Source organism: Triturus cristatus, chromosome 3_2 (assembly GCF_964204655.1).
Source record: "Triturus cristatus chromosome 3_2, aTriCri1.1, whole genome shotgun sequence".
Taxonomy (NCBI): domain Eukaryota; kingdom Metazoa; phylum Chordata; class Amphibia; order Caudata; family Salamandridae; genus Triturus; species Triturus cristatus.
In genome coordinates, this window is record NC_140584.1 from 906,288,341 (window position 1) to 906,312,337 (window position 23,997).

The 23,997-nt window shown below is 45.0% G+C and overlaps 1 protein-coding gene across 2 annotated transcripts in view; it reads right to left on the reverse strand.

Moving 5' to 3' along the window:
- LOC146858427 (multidrug and toxin extrusion protein 1-like) overlaps nt 1–23,997 on the reverse strand; it is a 742,800-nt gene that overhangs the window by 589,158 nt on the left and 129,645 nt on the right. The gene's annotated exons all lie outside the window — the stretch shown is intronic.

Sequence of the window (23,997 nt, forward strand, 5' to 3'; positions counted from 1 at the left end):
TATGGAAAACACTTAACGAACCAAGATTTGAACAACATCTTTTACAAGCAATTAAAATATTAGTAGAGGAGAATGCATCCCCTACTTCGACATCCGCTTGGGGGTGCATCAGGGATGTGTCTTGCCCATTACTGTTATCTCTCTTTCTGAACCATTTTGAAGAATTCTTACTCAAGGGACACTTAGATGTACTGAAGCTGAGTAACAAAAAAATTGTTATCCTCCTGTTTGCGAATGATGCAGTAATACTATCCTGCACACGAACTGAGATGCACAGGAGGCTAGGCAGTTTTGAGAGCCACTGCTTCCTTAAAGACTTCCTTATCAATATGCAAAGGATAGAAATAATGCCAATGGGATCCTCTCCACTTCTGATGACATTACCAAGAATCGCTGGCCAAGTACTCAAAATTGCCTAGAAATATGGTTACCTGGGAATCTTCTTCAATAACAACCTGTCCTGGCGTGGCCACGTTGATAAAGCAACTAGCACCCTTCAGCGGTCTACCAATGCCATTGTGAGGCTCAAGCATAAGATCAGCTCCCACTCATTGAGTGTTGTTCTTCAAGTATGAAAGCAAAAAGCAATGGCAGCGGCAATCTATGGTGCAAAATTATGCGGGTATAATAACAGCAAACAACTCCAAAAGATAGAAAACCTGATTTTTGATAACACTACTACACCTGACCCCTGCCACACCACTTCCTCCTTTATACCTGGAATTTGCCATGGTCCCCATTTTTGGGTTCATAGCCAAAACCCCGGTCCAGTGCATCTCTGGTTTGAGCCAGCTCGCATCACCAGTGCCAATGTTGCTATGGTCAAAGATGCATTTTTAATTGCCTTAGTGCGCACATTCACTCTAACCCACAAATATTTATACGTAAAGCACTGCACACTAGATCAGAGTGTCGAACCACTTACAAGCCTGTGGCAAGTTACATCATGGGATCCTGGTTTGCGACAAGAAGATCATATGGAGCTCCCTCCAAGGTCTTTGATTAGTCACAGTTAAACCAAATAGGAGAATGGTTTTTACAATTTTTAGGTCTCGCCTAGTGTGACAGCGCATGCGCTGCTCGCTCGGCGAGATTTATTGTTAAGGAGGACTTTTAGAAGAGGGCTTGAAGCCCCACCCCTCATTTCCATTGGCTGGCGTCACCGTTTATGCTAAACGGTGGCCTGCCATTGGAAATGAGGGTTTTTGGTTCACGCCCTTTCGCCACCGATCCGGACTGCTTTGCTGCTGTCGCAAAGCACTTTCTTATCTTTATGGGGCCATGTGTTTCTAATTAGAAACACATGGCCCCATAAAGACAAGAGATTGATGTTTCAGCAAATAATGGACGCCATTGTTATGAATTCGAAGAAGTGGCTTGTTTGAAGAGATAACATAAAAATGCGCAACTTCCCTAAAATTGTAATTTATCATCTTGTTGTCACCATCTACCATTTATTGTTTTGTTGATATGTGAATTGCAATTACAACCATCGGTTCGTTTAAGCTTCAATGACACTCATATATTTAAATACTTGAATATTGCCTTACATTCATTTTCGACACCACCTTATCGCTCACCTATTATCACTTATTATCATTTATTGCTCTTCCTTTGTAAAGCATGTTAACACCTTTTGGCAATGCTCATGCTACATAAAGCCGCACTCGAGAATACTATCACTAGCGAGCGCTCAGGAGCTCAGTTCAAACGCACTCACTCGCTTTTCTGTTGAAACTTAACTGGGCATGCCACAAGCAAAGCAGTTGGTACATTTTTTAAATGGTTCATTATTTTCCAAGACATGTCTTTCTGTGAATGGTAGGACGCATTTGTTTTCCAAGACCAGTATTTCTGTGAATGATGTGACGCAACTGTGAACTGAACTGGCACTAGGGAGTTATTTAGCCCTGCTAGAGTCCCGTCCGCGGAACGAATCAGGTTGCAAGACGCTAGCTGTCTCTGCCCCTTTAAGAGATGCAAGGAATGCTGTCAGAGGGAGCGAGCCCGTATGACACGCTTTAAGAGGCACTATTTTAGAAGAGGGTAGAGGCTGACCGCTGCTAGACCCTATTTAAGTGGCAGCCTACGAAACACGGAGGTGTTTCTTCCTTTATTTTATTTATAAACCGAAGGAAAGCAAACCAAGACAGCCTTTGAGAAAGGCCAGCCTAGACGGGGACGCTTAAAAACAAAACAGATGACAAGATTTTTTGCAGCTCCGAAAAATGAACGGTTTCCAGTTGGACGACTTTGTAGCTGGGTGGATTGGCGGTAAGTGTTACTGATAGGGTATGTAAACACCCTGCCTCATATATATATGTGCCTGCTACCGTGCTCCCCTACTGGGGTCCGCTAGTAATTTGCACCGCGCTGTTATGTTGCGCCTGTGACGCAACAGGCATCCAAAATAGAGGTCATGTGACCTTAGTGTAATAAAGTGGTCGCACACGCACGTATGCAAGTAGGGCTACGACGGCGAGACCAGTGCACCACAAGAACCGGCTCCCGAGTGATTATTTCCCACGCACCTCTGCCCCATCAATCCTCGTGTGTCCGCGCTGGCATTAACGTCGTGCCGGCACGTGACACAACAACTGGTGACGAGGGTGGGCGTGCCCTCGCCGTTATCGGAGCATCGGAGTGGCGGCCGTGAGCTCTGCCATCGGCTCGCAGCGCTCGTGCCCCGGTGTGTGGTGCGCTGCGGCCCTGGAGGCGGCTGGTCAATCAGAGCGCCTGGAACTCGGCGCGACAGCAGAGGCGGCCCAGGACCACCATCGAGGGCCCTACGAGGTGAGGAGGCGTGACGCTGCCCTCCCGTCCATTGCTGGCTGCACGTGTGGCCTTGGACTGCCGGCCATGTGGTCCACGCCCTGTGTGGGTGCGCGACTTTGTGCTGGAGCCTCCGATAGCTGCGGGACTCTCACAGGCCTTTACCGCCTGCCCCCCCCAGCCCAGGCTGAATTAAGGACTGAAGGGCACCCTGCCTGCTCAGACGATCCCTGGCAGCGCGCGAAAAGGGGGAGAAGAGGGAAGCCCACACCACAGGCCTGCTGAAGAGGAGCCATTGGTAGGAGGGGTGAAGCTCCCCTCGGAGAAAACAAGCCCCTGCCCCTCAGAGAAGGGAAGGATTTCTGCTGCTCGCTAACCTGGGTGCTTTGGGTCCTGGCAATTGGAGAGGCCAACAAGCACTGGTGGAAGCACACACACCCAAGTGCAGTTGCATCCAGGAGGGACAGCGAACCTGTGTGGGAGCCCTAGACGACAGCACAAGCACCGGTCAAGGCGCTGACCATTTCCACAACACCCCCCATAGAGCCCTTCATAGTGGAGGGGTCGCCCTCATCACTAGCACCCAAGTGGAAGGACTGGGTGGATCGTTTACTCATATTCTTCGAGGCCACTAAGGTCCACAAGGACCAGAAAAGAGCGATGCTGCTGCATCTGGGGGGCAATGACATCCATAACATCGCCAAGACACTGGTAGAGGCCACGCCCAAGAGTCACCACACATTGATAATTGCCCTCAATGGACACTTTGAACCAATGGCCAATCAAGATTATGAAAGGTTTATATTTAGGCAAGCGCGTCAACTCCCTGAAGAATCGCTAGACACATACCACGTCAGACTCAAAAATCTGGCGTCCACGTGCGGGTTCCCCAATGAAACGGAGGAGATTAGGGGACAAGTAATCCAAGGCTGCGCGTCCGCAAAGCTCTGTGAACGGATACTGGAAGAGTCTGGAAAGTCCCTCGCTGACATATTGACCCTGGGGCGGACCAAGGAATTGTCAAAAGCATGAGCCGCACACATGGAAGCGGCCCTCCAAGTGCCCGTTAAGGCTGAACCAGTGAACGCCGTAATGACCAAACCCACGACGAGGTGAGTCAAGAAGGGACCCGGAACATCAACGTCAGGACAAACCAAGTCCTGCGGATATTGCGGAGGATCACCCCATCAGGCGGCTGAGTGCCCCGCCAAAGGCAAGAGATGCTCTGGTTGCAGACGGTTCAACCACTTTGAGAAAGTCTGCAGGTCCAAGAGATACCGCAAGCCCCGCCAAGTGGTTATTGCCCTGCCCGAAGGAGAGAGAGGACCAAGCGACATGGATGACGATGAGGAGGAAGAGCGGGTAGTACATAAAGTACACATGATCGGCACCACAACCCGGAAAGCGTGACGTCTGCCCCAGTGCAGCATTCAAGTGGGATCCCAAGACGTCATGGCAGTAGTTGACACCGGCCCTACCATCAACATCATGGCATCGGCCCTCCACCGTACCATGAATCCAATGCCAGTTCTCTACCCCTTGGCAATCACAGTGTACGCATATGGTCAAGATACACCCCTGAAGATACGAGGCCGATTCCGAACGTCCATATTACATGGTGCCCAATCCATCACCACCAATGTCTATGTCACCGAAGACGGCCAAGGCATGCTATTGGGGTGCCGAGCCGCCGAAGACCTAGGGGTGGTGACGTTTGCCTTCGGGGTACACCAGGAGTCCATTCAGCATCTTCTAACCGAGATCTCTGAAGCCTTCAAAGGAATTGGAAGATTCAAGGGTAAAGAGGTAGACCTCCACATTGACCCCACTGTCCAACCAGTGGCTTTGCGGCATCGGCGGATAGCTTTCCACCTGCGCCCACTGGTAGAGGAAGAGCTCAAGAAGTTGGAGGCCGCTGGCATAATCGAGAAAGTGACCAGTCCCACCCCGTGGGTTTCCCCGATCGTAGTCACCCGAAAGCCCAAACAGCCTGGCGCGGTGAAGATCTGGGTGGACATGAGGCTGCCCAATGTCGCCATTAAGAGGGAGCGCCACATTACTCCCACAATAGACAACCTCATAGGGGAGAAAGGCCGGAGCCTGTTGGTTTTCCAAACTAGATCTGAGGTCCGGATACCACCAGTTGGTGCTAGATGAGGCGTCCCGCAATATCACAACATTCTCAACGCACGTGGGGCTCCGGAGATACACCCAATTGAGCTTCGGGGTATCCAGTGCGGCCGAAGTGTTTCAGAATATCATACAGGAACTCATCACAGACATCCCTGGCGTTATCAACGTTAGTGACGACATTATGATACATGCAAAGACCATCCCGGAACACAACAATTGCCTCACTCAAGTGCTTCGCCGACTGCGAGACGCAGGCCTCACCCTTCATCGGGAGAAATGTGAATTCTTGAAAAGGAAGCTACAATTCTTCGGCTACACGTTCTCAACAGAAGGAGTTAATCCAGACCCTGAAAAAGTCCGAGATATAAAAGATGCCGTCGCCCCCACCAATGTAACCGAAGTCCGCAGCTTCCTCGGTATGGTGAACTATTGCGGGAGGTTCATTCGAGATCTTGCTAATTTGACTCTACCATTGAGGGAGTTCACCAAAGATTCCATCCCCTGGAAGTGGGGCCACAACCAAGCCAAAGCCTTCGAGGAAATCAAAGAAGCCCTTTCAGAGGCAACCACGCTTCCCTTCTTCGACCCCAGAAAACTGACACTGGTCGCGGTGGATGCTGGTCCCATGGGACTAGGGGCCGTGCTGTTGCAAAGACGAAATCAGGATGAGGACTGGGCCCCTGTGGCTTTTGCCAGCCGGTCCCTCACTGAAACGGAGCAGCGGTACTCCCAAATCAAGAAAGAAGCCATTGCCATCCATGGGGGGTGCCGCCATTTTCACCTGTATGTCTATGGAAAGCCCTTCGTGGTAGCGACCGACCACAAGCCACTCGTAGCTCTATTCTCGGGGACATCAACCAAGCCGCCTCCTCGGATCGAGAAGTGGATGTTGCAACTCCAGAATTATAATTATATATAAGTGGAATATCAGCCCAGATCTCAGAATCCGGCCGACTACCTCTCTCGACATCCCCGGGCAGCCACGGTCCAAGAGATGGAGGACGTGCCCGACACTGAAGAGTACGTCAGGTGCATTACTGCTCGCTCCTGCCCTCTTCCCCTCTCCATGGAGAGCCTCCGCGAAGCTATGAGCAAAGACGATTGTCTACAACGAGCCAAGGCAGCCCTACAAAGTGGTAACTGGCACAAGGCTAAGGAAGAATGGAGGATCCTAACGACCAACGCGCAGCGAATCATGGACAGTCTATACCATGTTAGAGACGAGCTCATTGAAGATGCCACAGGATGCCTACTAACAGGACACCGGCTGGTGATTCCGACATCGTTAACCGAGCAGGTTGTTCATCTCGCACACATCGGGCATCAAGGCATTATCAAGACCAAGTCAAGACTCCGAACCAAGGTGTGGTTCCCGCTGATGGACTAACTCGTGGAGGCCACTGTCCGGTCATGTGCTGCCTGCCAAGTGACAGGGGAGACACCCCAACCCGCTCCGATCATTGTGGAACCAAGGCCGAAAGCTTAGACTTTGGTAGCCTTCCTGACGGCCGCCACGCGTTTGTGGCTGTCGATGACCACTCCAAATACCCGGAGGTCGAAATCATACCTGTGCCTAGTGCCACGGAGGTGATCCCAAAACTCGAAAAGATCATGGCCACTCACGGTCTCATACAGGAGCTGAGGACAGACAATAGACCTCCTTTCCAAGGGCAAGAACTTGCCTCTTATCTGAGCTCTCTTGACATTCATACTCTATTCTTCCGAAGGGGCCCTAAGCCCAAGACTTGAAATAATATAGAACTCAAATTGTCAGAGTGCCGAGGTACAATCTTTTATTGAATTGACGTGCGTTTTTGCTTACTGCACCAAAATCTGCATGTCCTTGTAATAACAAACATTGGCATAGCCAATAGGTCTCGCCTTTGGGACCTTATAAGTGTTTAGCATGCAACAGTTGATGTTGTTGCACCAAGGATATTGTGCTGGATAACTAAACACTTATAAGGTCCCAAAGGTGAGACCTATTGGCTATGTCAATACTTGTTAGGCTCTTTTTACCTGCACTCTACCTGCTCACGTCACACCACTCAGCCTATTCACTGCGTTGCCATGGAAACTGCAATTGCCGTGCCGCAAAGTGGGCTGCGGAGACGGAGGCACATAGCAACCGCCGTGGAGAAAAGAGGCGAAAAACTGCTATTTGAACGAACTTTATTTTTAATATAATTTTTAAAGGAGAAAATAAGTTACGCCAGAGTGTTAAAGGCACATTTCTTTGATTAAAAGAAAAAAAAACACCTCTCCAGAGCTCCCTTCGTGGGATTCACCGACAATGCGCCTCAATCCTGGTAGGGCAGGAAGGCGAAAGAGTTTTTATGGGGGTTATAAAAAGCTGACAGGCTCACACGACGGAGCTATTGCCCGGTTAAGCAGAGCTTCAAATTTCTCCGCAATTTTCCCTCGGGGCCCACAGATGTTCCAGGTTGAGGTCTCATTTGGATGTCCTAGGTCTAAACTTACACTGCTCCGTCAGGTTGAAGCAGCACAACTCCCCCTTCGGTTACACAGGCAGCAATGCTGTCCCCGTCTACAATCTTCTGGGATACGCAGATCGCATAGGATCAACGAGCAGTGCCAATCTGTAGGTTCTACAAATCTTACAAACTCGTGCGGCAGAGCTGGCCTTAGGGTTACACCGGACTTAAGGGTCCCAGAAGCAGAGCTGTCTGCGAGTTACCCCGGGTCTGAAAAGGTTTGACAGTAGAATCGGGCTCCAAGCTATCCAGGTCTCAGAATATCAAGTCGCAGAGCAGTAGAATCGTAAATCACAGGTCACATCGGGTGACACAGAGCTCACCCTCGGACACGAAAGCTACCCCTCAGGTTACACAGATCCCAACAGCTCACCCAGCAGACCTATCCCTCACAGGCCTCGCTGGCTCCATGCCACCCAACAATCACTTGTTTCTTTCATCACAAAGGGAGCATAAAATACTTGCATTCAAAATGAGCCCCCTCCCCTATCAAAGGCTTTCTACCCCTCCCCCATGTAGGATACAGCTAAGTAGCTGCAGATTAAGAGAGAGACAGCATGAGAATTCCAAGGATGCAGATGGTTGTCTGGAAAACAATCTTGACGCCGACAAACGGTTGCCAATGGAAACACAAGAGCTCTCTGAGGATGATCCACACGTGCGAGGTAAACTAGAACAAGCCCGCGAGTGGTGCACGCACGTGCGCCACAGCGAGACATCTGTTTTGCATTATCGCACATGCATCTGTGCACGATAATTGAAAACAGATGTGGCCCGTGCGGGCAACCGCAAGCAATAAGCCGTGGGCTGAGCAAAGGCGGGACATGCGCCCGCCTTAGCCCAATTGCGTGCTGTCTTTCTTGGAAAGACGCACGCAAAGTCCAATAGCCTATGACACAAAAAAACACACGCACAAGCGTGTGGTGAGCTTTCAGAAGCCCTTACATAAAGTCTCGCTGCTGCTACAGGCTCGACCTAACCAGGCCTTTACCCCTGGTTAAATTCCAGCAGGTTTGGCCTGCCGACACTTAAGGAATGGTACGATTTAGATCACACCTGATAATTACTGGGTGTTTGTGAATGGATTCCAATTTAATGGGCTGTTATGAGGGCCATAGCATTGTTGCCCAAAGCCTGCATGTCAGCCATTAATGTTATGTTATGTCAAACAGCTACTCCAAGGAGTGTCCTGGCGCGTGCCGTGCGGGGTGATTAGACGAATCACAGAAGACTATTTAAAAAGTAGGGATCCTGTTTTGAGGCAAGGGACCATCCTTTTCATACCACCAAATGGCATGTCCCCGCATTACTCTGGTTTGTCTAGGAATGCATGCCAACATCACAGGTATCTTTACAGAGAATCTGAAGCGATATACATCCGGTTCCACTGTCACAAAAGAGGTTCAGCACCACCTTATCTCTTTTACAAAAAACAGTCTTTTGGTATCCAGTATGGAGTGTTCTGAATTATGTACAATATTCTGGGGGTGGGGGAGGTCATTTTATAGCTATCTGCATTGCTCAAACCAAATATGTCTAGGTATTGAAACTCATTCCGTATTATCTAGCAGTAAATATTTCCCAGAGCGGCCCAGTCATTGAGTGGGTATAGCAATGACTTATCCCACTTTATTTGGAACTCAGAATGTCTGCCAAATATTCATTTCACGCTGAATAATCAGTCTACAAAGTTCACCAGAAGATAATCATCATAAAGAGATATCCTATCTTATCACCTGAGATGCCATCACAAGCCTCTTATCTTGCATCCTGTCTTACCATGGAGGCAAGGGTCTCCAAGGCGAAGGCCCAAAGAAGAGGACACTGTAGTCAGCCTTGCCTGGGACTTCTCACAAGGGCAAAAAGGCACAACTTTTTACCATCAGTTGGGAGTAAGCTCCTCCCATGATACTAAGGGTGTCCCAAGCCCACCTTTTTCAAGGTGACATTAAAAAGACAGTGTGAGTGTGTGCTGTAGTGTGTATACCTTTTGGTGCACTGTTCAGCACACGTGGTAGTAGTGCTCTTTTGCCTAGTTGCTGTAATGGTTTCATAATCTGATGTTAGTTCTGGCCCTCTTTCCCATTTTTAGGTGGGTCAAGGAATGGAGGAGAGCCAGGGAGATACAAGGACGTGCTTGGATGGTTGGAGGGGCCAGTGTTAGGTAGAGGAGTATGGTGAGGTTGAGGTGAGGGGATGGGGTAGGTGGCCAGATGAGGTGGGTTGACTGGCTGTGTAGGTAAATGGTGGATGCTAGTAATAAGAGAGGGAAAGAGGAACCAAACAGTTATGGAGAGAGCAGACGCATGATATGTCTAAGATGTGATGGAATAAAAATGAATGGAGGAGAGTAAAAGCTGAGGCAGGATAGAAGGTAGAGAGGAAATGTGGAGAAAGAATAGGATACGAGAAGAGAGTAATGGGATAGGGAAGGTTGAGAGAGGGGTTGAAGAGGAATGAAGAATGGGAGAACATGGGAAAGAAGTGAATGAAAGAACAAGGAATGTGGAGGTTGCAGGTGTGGGAGAAGAAAGGGAAAATTAGGAAGGTGGGAAGGAAATAGAGGCACATAGAGGTGGGGGTGTCTTATTATTATTATTATGCATCTGCCACCGCGGTGAGGGAATACACGTCTTTTCAACAATTCTACCTCCTACTGGCAGTAGGTGTCTATGGGTCTAAACAGAGAGCTTGCATGAATCATTGGCTCTGTAGTTGAAGGATGCATCAAACCCAATGGAGGTGGGGCATATAAGGGACAAGGCATCTATGAGTGTCCTTCGAGTGTCTGTCGGCAGGGTATAACGTCTTGCTGAGAGAGTGGTTACTACACTCATCTTCTGAAAAGCATAGCCTTGGAAACCTCATGTGGGTTGGTGGGAGTAGGTTACATGCACTCTTCCTCTAGTCAGAGTCTGGAAGCACACTCCTATTAATGAAATTTGATATTGTGAATTTGTATTAAATATAATCAAAAAGGGGGGTTGTGTACGGGCATTTCAGATGGCTACAGACCTGCAATATCTCGAAATCAACAGTTTCCCATATGAACTTTGCAGCACAATAGCTGAGAAACGTTATTTGAATTGGTGAAATCCGCAATCACATCTGGATGGAGTTGTAGTGAAGACAGGGTTTTGTCTGCATGCATTGCTATGTTAGCATAAGCGTTTTAGATGTTAGCGCCATCTTGCCACTTTGCTGCTTTTGCACACGACACTACAGGTAGTTGTTATTACCAGTAAAACTGCTTGCTTGCTTTTTCTTCACATGAGAACGGTCTGTTTTTCACATCCCTAGACGTGCACCGCGACCTTAGTCTGTGTGCAGAAACCGTCAAGGTCAAATAACAATGTATGCTGTTGAATTCAGGTTCATCGGCCCACGCTCTAGATACAACAAGCACACAGCTGCAAATATCTGAAACTCGGGTGCCTTTGATATTGCATTTGCATGCATGATTCAGACACACTTGGAGAAAACCTTTCCAGACACAGAAAGCAGTGCTGATCCTGTGATGTGATTCACCTAAGCTGATCTTTAAGGTATGGGGTTCCCCATTCAAACCTAGAGACCTTGTATTATTATATAAAACTAGATTATTAGCCAGGGGAGAGTGGTACACAAGGTATTATAGGACCTGTTTCCACTATCATTATAATATGATTTCTCCCTTCATTTTCTATGGAATTGTAACAATGCTGATAGTTTTATTTCTAATCATTTGTTTGCTTATGTAAACCAAATTACTGCACCTTAGAGCGCGTAGTTAAAAATAAACATTTCAAACTTTTCCGTGTCTCTGATTACTCATGTTGTGCACTGATATGAGAATAACAACGAAAAGGTGTTTCCAATTCCTACCATTCCTGAGAGTACTCTAAGTCGCTTGTTCTGGGTTGTCTAATCATTGGTAGCTTCGATATGTTACGGAAAACGAATGAGACACTGATGCTAGTCGGATAGCGGTTCTGGGTACTGAGGTGAGTTTTTTGCTACACCACAATTCACTGAGGTCCTGGTTTCCTGTGCATAGTTCTGTGCATGAGCAGAATCCCCGCAACAGAGTCTGATGACAACTATACATATATGATAAAACAGATGCAGCAAAGGTTATGGGCCTAAAACAAAGATTAATGTGAAAGGTTCAAACAATTTAAAAACGAACAGGGCAACAGTTAGTGAAATATTTAGCTCCATATGAACTTTACCAACAGACAGAAGGGGTAAAGAATTTGCATATGTTCTTTCTTTGCTGCTTTTTATGCTGTTGTGAACCAAACCGCAATCACATGGACTGAATAGTAACAGTTACCTTTGTAATGGTGCACTATAGAAAAATTCCGATGGCAATCACATTTTTGGCCTAATTATTGGGAATTGCCACAGCGTTGGGTTAAGTCTCCCATCTCCTGTCCTTTATTTACTGGACTTGATCACCAAATGTCCCCCAGTCCCCCTCCCATCATGTAATAAACTCCCCCATTGCTCTCTAGCTAGGTCTGTGGTGACATGGCTCTATTCAGCCTGGTTCGTGCGCTGCCGTTGCTATGCTGCACTGACTTTCGAAGCTGTACCTCTTTGCACATCTGCAGTCCACATTGTTACGGTCTGTATGTGTGTGCTGATTGTAGGATGGTGTCACTGCTGCTGGCCACACTCTACAAATTCGCTGTGAGAGGGAGACACTGGTGGAGAAGGGATTTTTTCATCCAGACATGCCCCCTCACACTCACCAAATACACTTGCCCGAGATGGGGACCTACTTTATAAATGGTAATGTGTGACACAGAACAGGTTTTTCATTCAACAGTGGGCCTCATCATATGGTTTAGTTTGTGGGACTGGAATAGCTTTAAGCCACACAAGAATACACTGCTAGTTCTAAATTATAGCTGCTGTTCAGTAAATCATGGATTCTTCCAATAGAATCTTTTTTTTCTTACACAGAAGTTTCATTGATTGAATCTCGGACATGAATGAAGCACCCAGAAGCGTGGAGGAGAACTGAAACACCATTTTGGCGCAAATTATGGAGTTCATCAGAACTCCTGAATTATAGAGTGGAACTCCAAGAGATCCTGCGCCTTGTAAAAATTGCCCAAGTCCCATGGCTAAAGTTTGTCAAACAAACTTGTGAGATATTAGGAAGACCTGATTTGTGGTCTGACCCAGCCAATGCATGTTGTAAGATCTCACGTAAAACTCTTACAATGGCCTATTACGAGCATAATTTACATGTGGCTATCATGAATGTGCGGGTTGGATCCTTGTCTGATAAATTCCTGACCTTTAAAGACACATACCATCAGGAATCCGTCTTTGACGACATAAGCCCCGCACTAACAAGGAAACTTTATCTCCAATGGCGCTATGGCACCCTCCCTCTTAGGGCACATATGGCTAGCTGGTCTCACTCGCAATTTGCGCCTCAATGTCCAGCATGTGGCTATCCAGCTGAGACTGATTTGCATATTTTATTTTTCTGTCAAGCCTACCAGAGATCAAGGAAGTACTGGCTGGTCCCATTACTAAAAAACCTAGGTTTTACTCAACATCTCCCAGCATATAGAGTTCTAAAAACAGAGTTAACAGCTTCCATAATATTCGCAGTTGCGAAATTTTTAACAGCCATGTGGTTCACCCGCAGTTACTATATAAAATTGAATAGCGTGCCTGAATGTTGTTCTTGATAATGGTATATTTGTCATTGATTATTGCACCTTGTCTTTTGAATTTCATATATTTCACCGCAGTTGCGAAATTTTAATAGCCATGTGGTTCAACTGCAGTTACTGCACAAAATTGAATTGCCTGAATGTTGTTTTTGTTATCTATGGTACATTTTTTATTGATTTATTGTACTTCGTCTTTTGAATTTTCTATACTCTACCTTATGTAAATTTGTTTTATTCTTTTATGGTCCTAGTGACCGAAATAAAGCTGATAATGAATGAATGAAACCCCATTGGCTGTAACTCCGAATAGTGGCCTGAACCAAAACGAACGGAATTGTTTTCATCAACAACAGCCAATGAGCGGCTCAACAAGCTGTACCCAGAAAAGATAAGCATGTCGCCTCACAAGGCCGTACGTCCGCAGATTACAACTGGGACATAAAAACATTGCTTCACAACGACTCAGTTGCATGCTACAGTTTTCAACAATGAGCCAAGAGTAAACAAGTGAATGTGTAAGTAAACTTGAAGAACAAAGGGAATGATTTCAAAGCACCTCTGTTGCATGGCAAAATTATGCATCATGAAAAGTGAATGAACATGTGCACTGAAAATGAAACTGTAAAATGATTTTCAAAGAGGTAACTCACATATACATAGAAAAAGACGTGTGTGTGTGTGTGTGTGCTGTATCTAACTTGTGTGCGAGAGAAGCTCACACTTCTGCTGTCCATGCTATGTAATTGCTCTGCTAATGAGGCAATTCTGTAATGCTGTTTGTCTGTGTTCTTCTATCTGTTCTCAGTATGAAGTAGTGTTAGGTCGCTGCAACCTGTGTGGGACTCATTCCTAGTCTCACTGAAGCATAAAACATATATATTCACTATATAAATCCCCAAATCGTTGTATTTGTCAATGCTTATTGTATCATGTGCATACCAGGGCAAGTCATAAAGAGTGAATGAATGAATGACAGCATTTATATAACGTTGACCACCCCAGACGCTGTCTTGACACTGGCCTGCTCAAAGTGATTTGCCTCAGGCTTTTTCCTGAAGCCTGTGGGAGTGGTCCATCCATGGACAGTGGACTTGCATTTCTTGGTTCCGCGCAGTAGTCAGCAAGACACCTTTTTTCGGTCAGGTATCTGAGAGCCTGAAGGTTACGGCACCGCTTTAGATGGAGAGGGATGCGTCTCTGCCCCATGCTGTAGGCTGTAGCGGGTGGAAGACTAATGTGAATGACACAACAGCAGAACAATAGATGAAGGATGGCAGAACGGCCCAATAAGTAAGCATATAGAACTTCAGTAAGATCAAAACACCTTGGCTAAGGCCAGACCTAATGAATCCTACTTTCTTTCTCTTATTACAAAGTTTAAATTTAATCCCAAAGATGTCAGGGGATTCAGTGTTGCTAGTGATGACTTGCCAGAGGCCTAAAAAATCATCAAATTCTGTAAACATTTGCAGGATCTTTGAGAGGTTTCTGAAGGAATGGTGTTACCCCTCATTCCTTGCACAAGGCACTAGGATATCCCTGAAGAACAGATTAATCAAATGTTAAACTAGAGGTGCGAAGATGAGGGCATATTGTCTGAGCAGCCACGCAGAGGCTGGGTCTTGGCATGAATATGTAGGTTTTATGTTCTGCAGAAGACACATGGTTGCTTCTAATCTATGCCAACCTGAAGAAGGGGGAAGTTAGAGAATAACAAGGAGGAAGCGGGCTCCCCATTATTATGGGAGACTATCAATGGCTGTTTAGCAAGGGACAATGAATGCTGTGTAGCATCATCAGTGTTAGGTCCGGCGATGACTTCAGTCTAAATAAGGTGGTGGAATTAAAAGATTTACTTAGTTTGTGCGTACAATAAGTCTATTGACCTTCTTTACCACTTTTTAAAATGTATTTCCTTGGCCAACACATTATACTTTCAGACGATGACTTCTGTTTTCCCTTTTGATCCCAGTCTTCCATTTCAGTAGCTTTCAACCCACGGGTGAACCATCTCGCTTTATGTGACAGTAGATTACGGAGGCAGTAAGTGGACTTCTGGTCCATTAAGGCAATCGTTGAAGTAGCAAAGAACTCAAAAGCTAGGTTCCATGAAGGGCTCCCTGGCTCAAGACTTGGCGAACCAGAAGCTGAAATCTTGGTAGGACGTGACAAAGTATATCAAATGTATATGAAAAAAACGGCCTGATCAGATGCATGGAGCAAATGGATCAATACAGGCATTAGAATTATTTAAAACAAAAATAGTGACATGTCTGGCTCTTGATGTGGGAGTGGCGTGACTAAGGCTGGACCGATCAAAGTAAGCCAGCCCCTGAGTAAGCAGTTCAGTAAAGGGCTCTGAGTGGACCTGGCTACTCAGATCGCCCTCACTTCCTGGTTCTGAAGATGCTTATAGGGCAATAGGGGTACAGCCACTATTTAAGGGTCAATGAAGCATGGAGTCGACCGTTGGCAGCGTGCGGTTTGTTGTTGAGGCTCTTCGCACCCATTTATGCATTCCTCGCAGTTGCTTCTTGTTCCCTTCCAGCTTCCTCACATGGATGAATTGCTTGCCCTTATCCCATTGCTATATCTATTGTTGCTCATTTTAATTCCTGTGATTCTCACTCTCGCGCCTCAGCTTCTTTCTATTCTGGTTTGCGGTGCCGTCCTGGGGTCTCTGCCCCACATTCTGGTCTGCCGGGAGCTTGGCAAGGCAATATGCGCTACTAGAACTGGCTAAGTCAGTGGTGATAGGTACTTCCATCCATTACAAACTGTGTACTCACCTATGGTAATCAACTTACCTCAGTTGAGGATGGGGGGCTGGCCAGTGGTGTCAACTCCTCAAACTAACATAAGAATTAGATGAATGCAGTGGTATGAGGTTCACAGAATTTGACCCAGCACAATCTCAGAGTGTATATCATTGAAACTGTATACCAATAATGATAAATAACTTACTTTTATACAGTGCTTCATGCCCGAACTTTGCCATATGACTTTCAATGTCACAAACTGCACTGATGGTTGAGTCAGAAACTGCATAACTTTTAACTGGGAAAAGTAAAATATTATACTAGAGCAGTTTAAGCCATGTGCACATCACAGAACTTTACTAAGCCCTACTTAAAATCTGTATTTCCATCACATATTAAGAAGCCAGTCCAGTGTACCTTATATTTGAAAATATGCCAATATTTGAAGACACCTAGAAAATGTTTAATTTTTAGCTATATATATTTTATTTAGCTATTTAGCAATAGAAGTTGTTTACATGTCTTAAGAATCCAGGCAATAGGGGACCCTTAAGTTCAAGGTGACTTCATTTTACATGAAGATATATTTAAATTGTGACCTATACGATAACAAAATAAGAAGTGGTTGGTCATAAATTGTCTTCTATGCTCTGCTTAATTACGTTTGATATTTGTCCGTCTATAAAAACACAGATAACAATTCCCAAGAACTACAAAAGGCCCCATTAATGTTATTTCTTCTAGATTTCCTCCTGGTTTTGTGGGAGGTTTAGTTCCAGCGCCACTGCCTTACTTACAGCTGGTCCAGTGGCTGACCACACTTCCGCCAATGAGGCCCCACCACCACCTCGAGCTTATGAAGGAGTCCAGCCCTGCGCTTCTTCCTCACTCCCTTTCCTAGCTTTTCCCTCAACAGTTAACATTGCTCGTCCGTATACGAGGTCAGGTCTGCGTGGGCTTCCATCATGCCTAGGCAACAGCAAACTGACATCTACATCTGAGGACTATTGTGTGGAAATAATGTGGTTTTAGGATTTACTTTCCTGTGACACAATCTCCTTCAAGTCTTATTAGCTCCCCACTCGAATGTCTGAAAGAGATGAGGCTCGTTCTAGCGAGGGCTCTAACTGGGACTCGCTTGGGTCCTGCCTGCTTGACAGTGGTGGGGGTGGAGGGGGCCTGCCGGCCCGTTGAACACTCGCGGGTTTTCTCTCACTGCTCGCGGGAGTAAATATTAAATACAAAGGGCCCGATTCACAGAACTAACTTAAGACAAAATCCTAAACTTACTACCATTTTCGTATTCACAGAAGGCACTTACTCATTTTGGTATTCACAGAAGACACTTACTCACTTCGGTATTCAAAGAAGTTAGGAGTCCTAACTTTAGGACTCCTAAATGCCTTCTGTGAATACCGAAAGTCTTAAAATTAGGATTTTTCTCAGTTTAGGAGTCCTAAAGTTGGGACTCCTAACTTTACTACTACTAAACTGAGACAAATCCTAATTTTAAGGCTTTTGGTACTTACAGAAGGCATTTAGGAGTCCTAAACTTAGGAGTCCTAACTTTACTACTACTAAATTGAGAAAAATCCTAATTTTAAGACTTTCGGTATTCACAGAAGGCATTTAGGAGTCCTAAAGTTAGGACTCCTAACTTCTGTGAATACCGAAATGAGTAAGTGCGTTCTGTGAATACCAAAATGAGTAAGTGCCTTCTGTGAATACCAAAACGGTAGTAAGTTTAGGATTTTGTCTTAAGTTAGTTCTGTGAATCGGGCCCAGTCATAGTGGGCCCAATCCTCCCTGTGCTGCCTGTATAAATTGATAGGCAATTACTAGCCTGGGACAGGGTAGGTTGTTTTGATGTAGTTCTCACTGCTCGAGGCAGTAAATATTAAATACAAACATAGTAGGCCCAATCCTCCCTGTGCTGACTGTATACATTGACAGGCTATTAGTAGCCTGGGACCGGATAGGTTGTTTTGAAGTAGTTCTCACTGCTCGAGGCAGTAAATATTAAATACAAACATAGTGGGCCCAATCCTCCCTGTGCTGGCTGTATACATCGGCAGGCTATTACTAGCCTGGGACCGGGTAGGTTGTTTTGAGGTAGTTAAGTTGCTTTAGTAATGACAGGTCTAAGGTAGCAGTGCACTGTCGGCTGCTGTCTGGCAGCCCTTGCACAATACACTATTTTAAAGTAAAAAGAATGTACACAGAAAAACTAGGAGACACAGTAGTAACAGCTGAAAGGTGTGCTGCGTCGGATGTGCAGGGAAAATTACGGAGTGCACTTTCTAAGCAATTAAATTTATGTTTAAGTACATAATTGTACTAATAATGACCAGGCAAAAAGCACACAACACAACCTCATTTGTTTCTGGGTGGTTAGCCATTTTAATTATTAGCCAACTCAATGACTTCACGCCAACTGAAGAAAACATGGTTAGTTAACCCCTACAGGGATTCAAGTTTATGCTATGCAAATTACATGCAGATCATTGCAGCAATGGGTAGAAAACCTCCTAGATTATGTTACCAAGATTGGAACTAGTGTGCTGTAGGTTCTATGCCCAGATCTCTGCAACAAACCCACAAGGAAATGAGCCCACTTGATTCAAACTAGCGCCATACCTAACCATGGTCATTGGAGCTATCTATCACTCCAGTGCTACAAGCATAACCTGCTTGATAGATAGAGGTTTCTACCACGGCACAGCTGCCTGTATTCACTCCGCTATCTTTCCAGCTAATACACTCAGCCAGAACAGCCGATATTATAGCACAGGTGAGTCATGTCCATGGTGTGGAAATCTGTGGCTAACTTGAAGGTCACGGGTTCAAATGTCATTGTGGCCAACTCTGCGTCTTATCCTTCTAAGAATGAACACCACTGAGTAGGAAAACAATAACACCAATTATTTACAGTGCTTCTAAACTGCACAAAATAGAGGCGTGGTGTGTGTGGTGTGTGGTGTGTGTGTGTGTGTGTGTATATATATATTTATATATATATATGATCAAGGTCGCAGGTCAGCGACCGAAACGCATCATGTGGACCGTTCTTGACTTGTAAATAAACTCTGGATTTCACCCGCTGCTGTGGTCTGTGCCCGTGTGTTCCTTGCGAAAGGTTGAAGTCACTACGGGACTCTTTGTTGATATATATATATATATATATATATATAGTTTAGTAGGCAATGCATGAGCACGTCTGACTGAACCAGGGTTTATGTACTGTAACAGTGGTTCACCATGGACTCAAGTAAGGAAAAAATATGATTTGATCAATTAGTTCAATCACTGATAACAATGAATGTAAGACCATGAACATTTTTCATCCAGCTCGAGGTCTCAGTTAAACCAAAATGTATTATCCATAAACAATTAAAACAAATTATTCCTAAAAAAACTTTTAGAGCTTTGCTCAAAATAGTGAGATAAAGGAGATTAAGTGCTTCCCCAGTGATCAGCCAAAGAGGAGAAACAGAAAGTTTAGATCTGTTAATTTGCTCGGTTTTTACATAGTATTAGCCTGGAGTCTAATAAAAGACAACAAATGTACTAAGTCTGTATGTGGTATTCGCCAACCACGTTTCGATTCCATATGAAATGTAGAGGTCAAGTGACCACAAACAATAAGATGTAGTCTCAATGGGTGCCACAAAAAAACAAAAAAAACAAAGGTAATGAGTTAATCTATGGCAAGAAATAGTGCAGAGGCTATGATAACAAAGTGGCTGTTATGCTCACCATAACCGTATGTTCTGGGTTATCGAAGGTCAACACCAAGGTGAGGACAACAATATAATATGATACTCACTCAGTGGGTGTTATACATTGGGATGTTGGCTGAGTGTATTGTTAACCCTGCTCAAGCAGCAGCCACAATCCCTGTCGGAGCGAACTACAAAGGTTACTAAATTAACCTGTGCTTAACCTTCTGGTAGCTTGGCACAAAAGCAGTCAGGCTTAACTTAGAGGCAATGTGTAAAGTATTTATGCAGCACGTAACCAAGTGAAAACACAACACAAGAAAAATCCCAAAGTAATTTCGAAAATAGATTTAATAAATTATTTGACATTGAAACAACAAAAATTTAATCAGTAGAACCGGAATTATACATTTTTAAAGTTTAAGATAAAAACTAGTACCCAAAACAGATGAGCAGGTTGGTCCCGGTCTCCTCTCTGTTCTCAGTGGTGTTTTAGCCAAAAAGTTCCAAGTTTTGGATTTTGGTTACCAGGGCACCTTTAGCACCATCACCAAGGGCCCAGAACTGGAGGGGCACCACTTAGGGGGGTTAGGACATACTCAGGCTGAGTCCAGATGTGGTTTCAACATGGTTGGAGCCTTTTCGGTCCCTGGGGTTCCAGTATGGAGGCCAGCCAACTAGCCCTTGAAGTCACACTGCTAGTGCTGGGTTCAAGCAATGGAACAGGGCTCCAGCAGCAGGGTAGGCCTCTGAGGGTTCAAGGCAGGCTTCAGGCAGCAGAGAAGTCCTTCCAGGAATAGCAAAGCAGTCTTCTGATGTACACAGCAGCAGTCAGTTCATTGAGAGTCCTTCTGCAGGTCCAGAAAATGAACTAAAGAGTGGGTCTAAGGGGCCTAATTTTATACCTGGTACCTTCTTTGAAGTAGCAGATATTTCTATAGAATTCCCTTTGAAGTGCCTGAGGATTTCTGCTTCCCCTGCCCTAGCTCTAAGCTGGCTGCATGAACAATGCAGGAATAACACATCCTTTGTGTGAAGGCAGAGGACAGCCTACTTAGCTGCAAGTGGGGCTGTGCCAGCTCCGCCCCCATCCGGCCAGTGATGGCCCATCCATTCACAAATAATCTCTCTGTTTATTCCTCCCAGACAGCAACACAATAAAGTCCAACTGCCAATCTCACCCAGTCATGTGACCCAGGCACCAAATAGCTTGGGCAGGAAAATGCCAACTTGCTAACGGTGGCATTTTAAAAATTGTAACTAAAAATTGGTCCTTACCATTAAAGAGGATTTTAATAAAAATGTGCTCAGAAACCAAACACAAAATGTTTACCTGCTCCCATTTAGCACTTATTAAATGTAATAAGGCAGCCCAATGTTATCCTATGGGAGAGGTAGGCCTCACAACAGTGAAAAGCAGATTTAGGAGTTTTTCACTACCAGGACATGTAAAACTTAAAAGTACATGCCCAAACTTTTTAATTACAATGCACCCTGCCCTATGGGCTACCTATGGCCTACCATAGGGGTGACATATGTAATAAAAGGGGAGACTAAGGCTTGGCAAGGGATTTATTTCAATAAGTCGAAATGGCAGTTTAAAACTGCATTCAGACTGCAATTGCAACATTGGATCATGTTTTAAGAGGATATTTAAGTAGGTGCCACAATAAGTGCTGCAGGCCCACTAGTAGCATTACATTTACAAAGCCTGGGCATACCACTCTACATGGGATGTATAAGTAAATTAAATATGCCAATCAGATGCAAAATAATTTTACCGTGTGTAAAGGAGAGAGTACAAGCACTTTAGCACTAGTTAGCAGTGATAAAGTGCACAGAGTCCAAGAGCCAACAAAACTTAATTTCAGCAAAAATAGGAGGGTAAAGGGAAAAGGTGTGGGAGGGAAACCCCCCTAAGGCTCAAATGACTATCAGTGGATCATAGGAAGCGGACCTGTCATATAAAGATCAGTCGTTAATATTCCAAAGTGACTATAATGTATGGAAAATGCTTGCACCAGTCAATGATATGCCCAATAAGTGAGACGCTTAGTGGGGAACAAAGCAGGGCTCTTGCAGCAGGGATAAGTTTATGATGTAGGGTGCTGGGAAAGTATGCAAATTGTTTATAGGCAGGTTTATGGACTTTAGTAAGACAACCCACTCTAGTAGAGGTGCTTGCAGAAGTGGGAAATCCAACGATTCTAAGTCGTGTAAAGTGGAAGAAGACAGTGCAAACGGTCACTGCCTAGAAACAATGAATCCTGAGGTGCGTGAGGCAGGACCGAGGTCTGGAATATATCACAGAAGCCTACTAGTAACAATTGCATAGTAAGAATACATGAATAATTCACTAATTAGAGAATTTAATTCCTGGGAATAGCGTGAAAAGGGGTTATATACAAAAGGAGAAAGTTATAGAAACCCTCTGTGAAATACACGTAAGGTGAATACACAATATTTAGTAAAAAGTGAACGATAAGAATGGGTACGTATGGTCAAAATAAATTACATGTCACATAGGGTTATATATAATTAATTATGTATCAGCAGGTTGTTTGCCGCCATGGTTAGTTTTTTCAAAAAAAGATTACAGAGGCCTATAACTAGTTCTTATCCAAAGTCTTTAAAAAACACACACATCATTTTACTCCCATTGTAAGCAGGTTCTAATTTGAAGCCTTTTTCAAATGAAGTATTTTGTTTAAAAAACAAATCCTTCCACTTCCACTTTAAGCAGGTCACAAATTGCAATAAAACATCAATTCCTCCGTCATGTTAAGTCCATTTTCAATGGAGTTACAGTGCTGAATCCACTTGCATTCCAATCTTTATAGCATTGCGCTAAGGCTTCCTCCTCTTTCCAGTTTGCACACTATGTCAATGATCTGCCATCTTAAATTGAATGCTGTATGATCCATTTTCACAAAGTATATGCCAAGAGGGACATTTATTATTTACTCTTCACTTTATTAGGCTTCTATGTTGTCCTATCCTTAGTTTTACTTGCTGTGTTGTCTGCGCTATATAGATTATATTACACAGTTATCATATGTAATCACTACGTTTGTGGAGCTACAGTTTGCAAACGATTTGAGAAGATTTCCTTGTGCACAAGTGTTTTCGTAATACATGGAAACTGGAAAGCAACACAGCTAGAGCACTTATTCTAGCCCAAGATGGGTGAAAAGCCCACAGAGGTCAACAAAGAATCTATATTCAAGTCTTGTCTGCTTGCTGAGTGGACAAAATAATCTTGTGTTCCTGCTTCTTCTATATGCCAATAAGGGATGGTCAAGAGAAAGGGTTCCTCCCTGTAAAATATGCCAGTGTCTTTCTATAATCTTTACTAGTTGGTTGATGTAGATGCAAATAGTGGTGGCACACTCAAGCTTCTCATTTGTTTTTAGGTCGAACATTCGAGACCTATTGTAATTTTTTATGTTGGGTTAAAAACATCCCCCAGCTCTTGATTTGTTTGTTTCAGTGTCCTTCAAAAATCCTTGCTTGACAGTGGTCAGTCCTGCCTCTTTGTCCCTCCTTTCTCTCTTCCGTTCTTCCCATGCAGCAGGGACTAAGTACTGTCTCATCACATTACAGTTCTTTGTCTATTCTCTGGGGGACTACCTTTTTCCTTGGTTTCCTGCTCTGTTTCTGTTCGCCTGTGTGTAGTTTCAGCACCAAAGCTGATTACATTTAAATATAGTTTTCCTCCCTCCCACCTACTCCTAATTCCACAGTTGTATTGGGAGTAGTCTTTCGCCATGCCTCCGTTGGTTTGGGCTTTTTTTAGTAGGATGCTAGTTTGTTTTGGGCTTTCTTTTAAGGCAGATGTCTTTTTCCTATTGTGAAAGCTGCTGCTTCTGCAGCGCGCGCTGTATACAGGCTGCATGCTTTAAAGGCGCGCACACTGGGCACCTGGTGATCTGTAACTTTTAATTACTCCTCACGGCACCCGCTTTCACTTTTAAATATTCAGCGCGAGGGTAGCCTTCACTTTAAAATACTAAGTCTGACGCCCGCCTTCACTTCTACAGCTAAGCGCGATGGCCCACTTCACTTAGCCCACATTCACTTTTATATCTAAGCGTCACAGCCGCATTCACTTTTAAATATTAAGCGCGACTCGGACCTTCACTTTTAACCCCTTCAGTGCCCGCCCCTTTCCCCGCCCTGTGCCGGCCGTTGCATTAGCGGGCGGGGTCTATGACGAGCTGGACTCGTCATGGGCACAGCGCAACCGCGGCCCATGACGAGTCCAGCTCGTCATGGGCACTGAAGGGGTTAAATTGTACAAGCATCTGCGGCGTTGCCTGTTTTAACTCACATTCCATTAAAAGATGGCCATGAGCTTTGCTGCCTCTTAATCACGCCCCCGTCGTTTGCAGCTCCCCGTCTGTATGTGGTCCCCCCTCGTTTGTGCGCTTGCTTAATATCA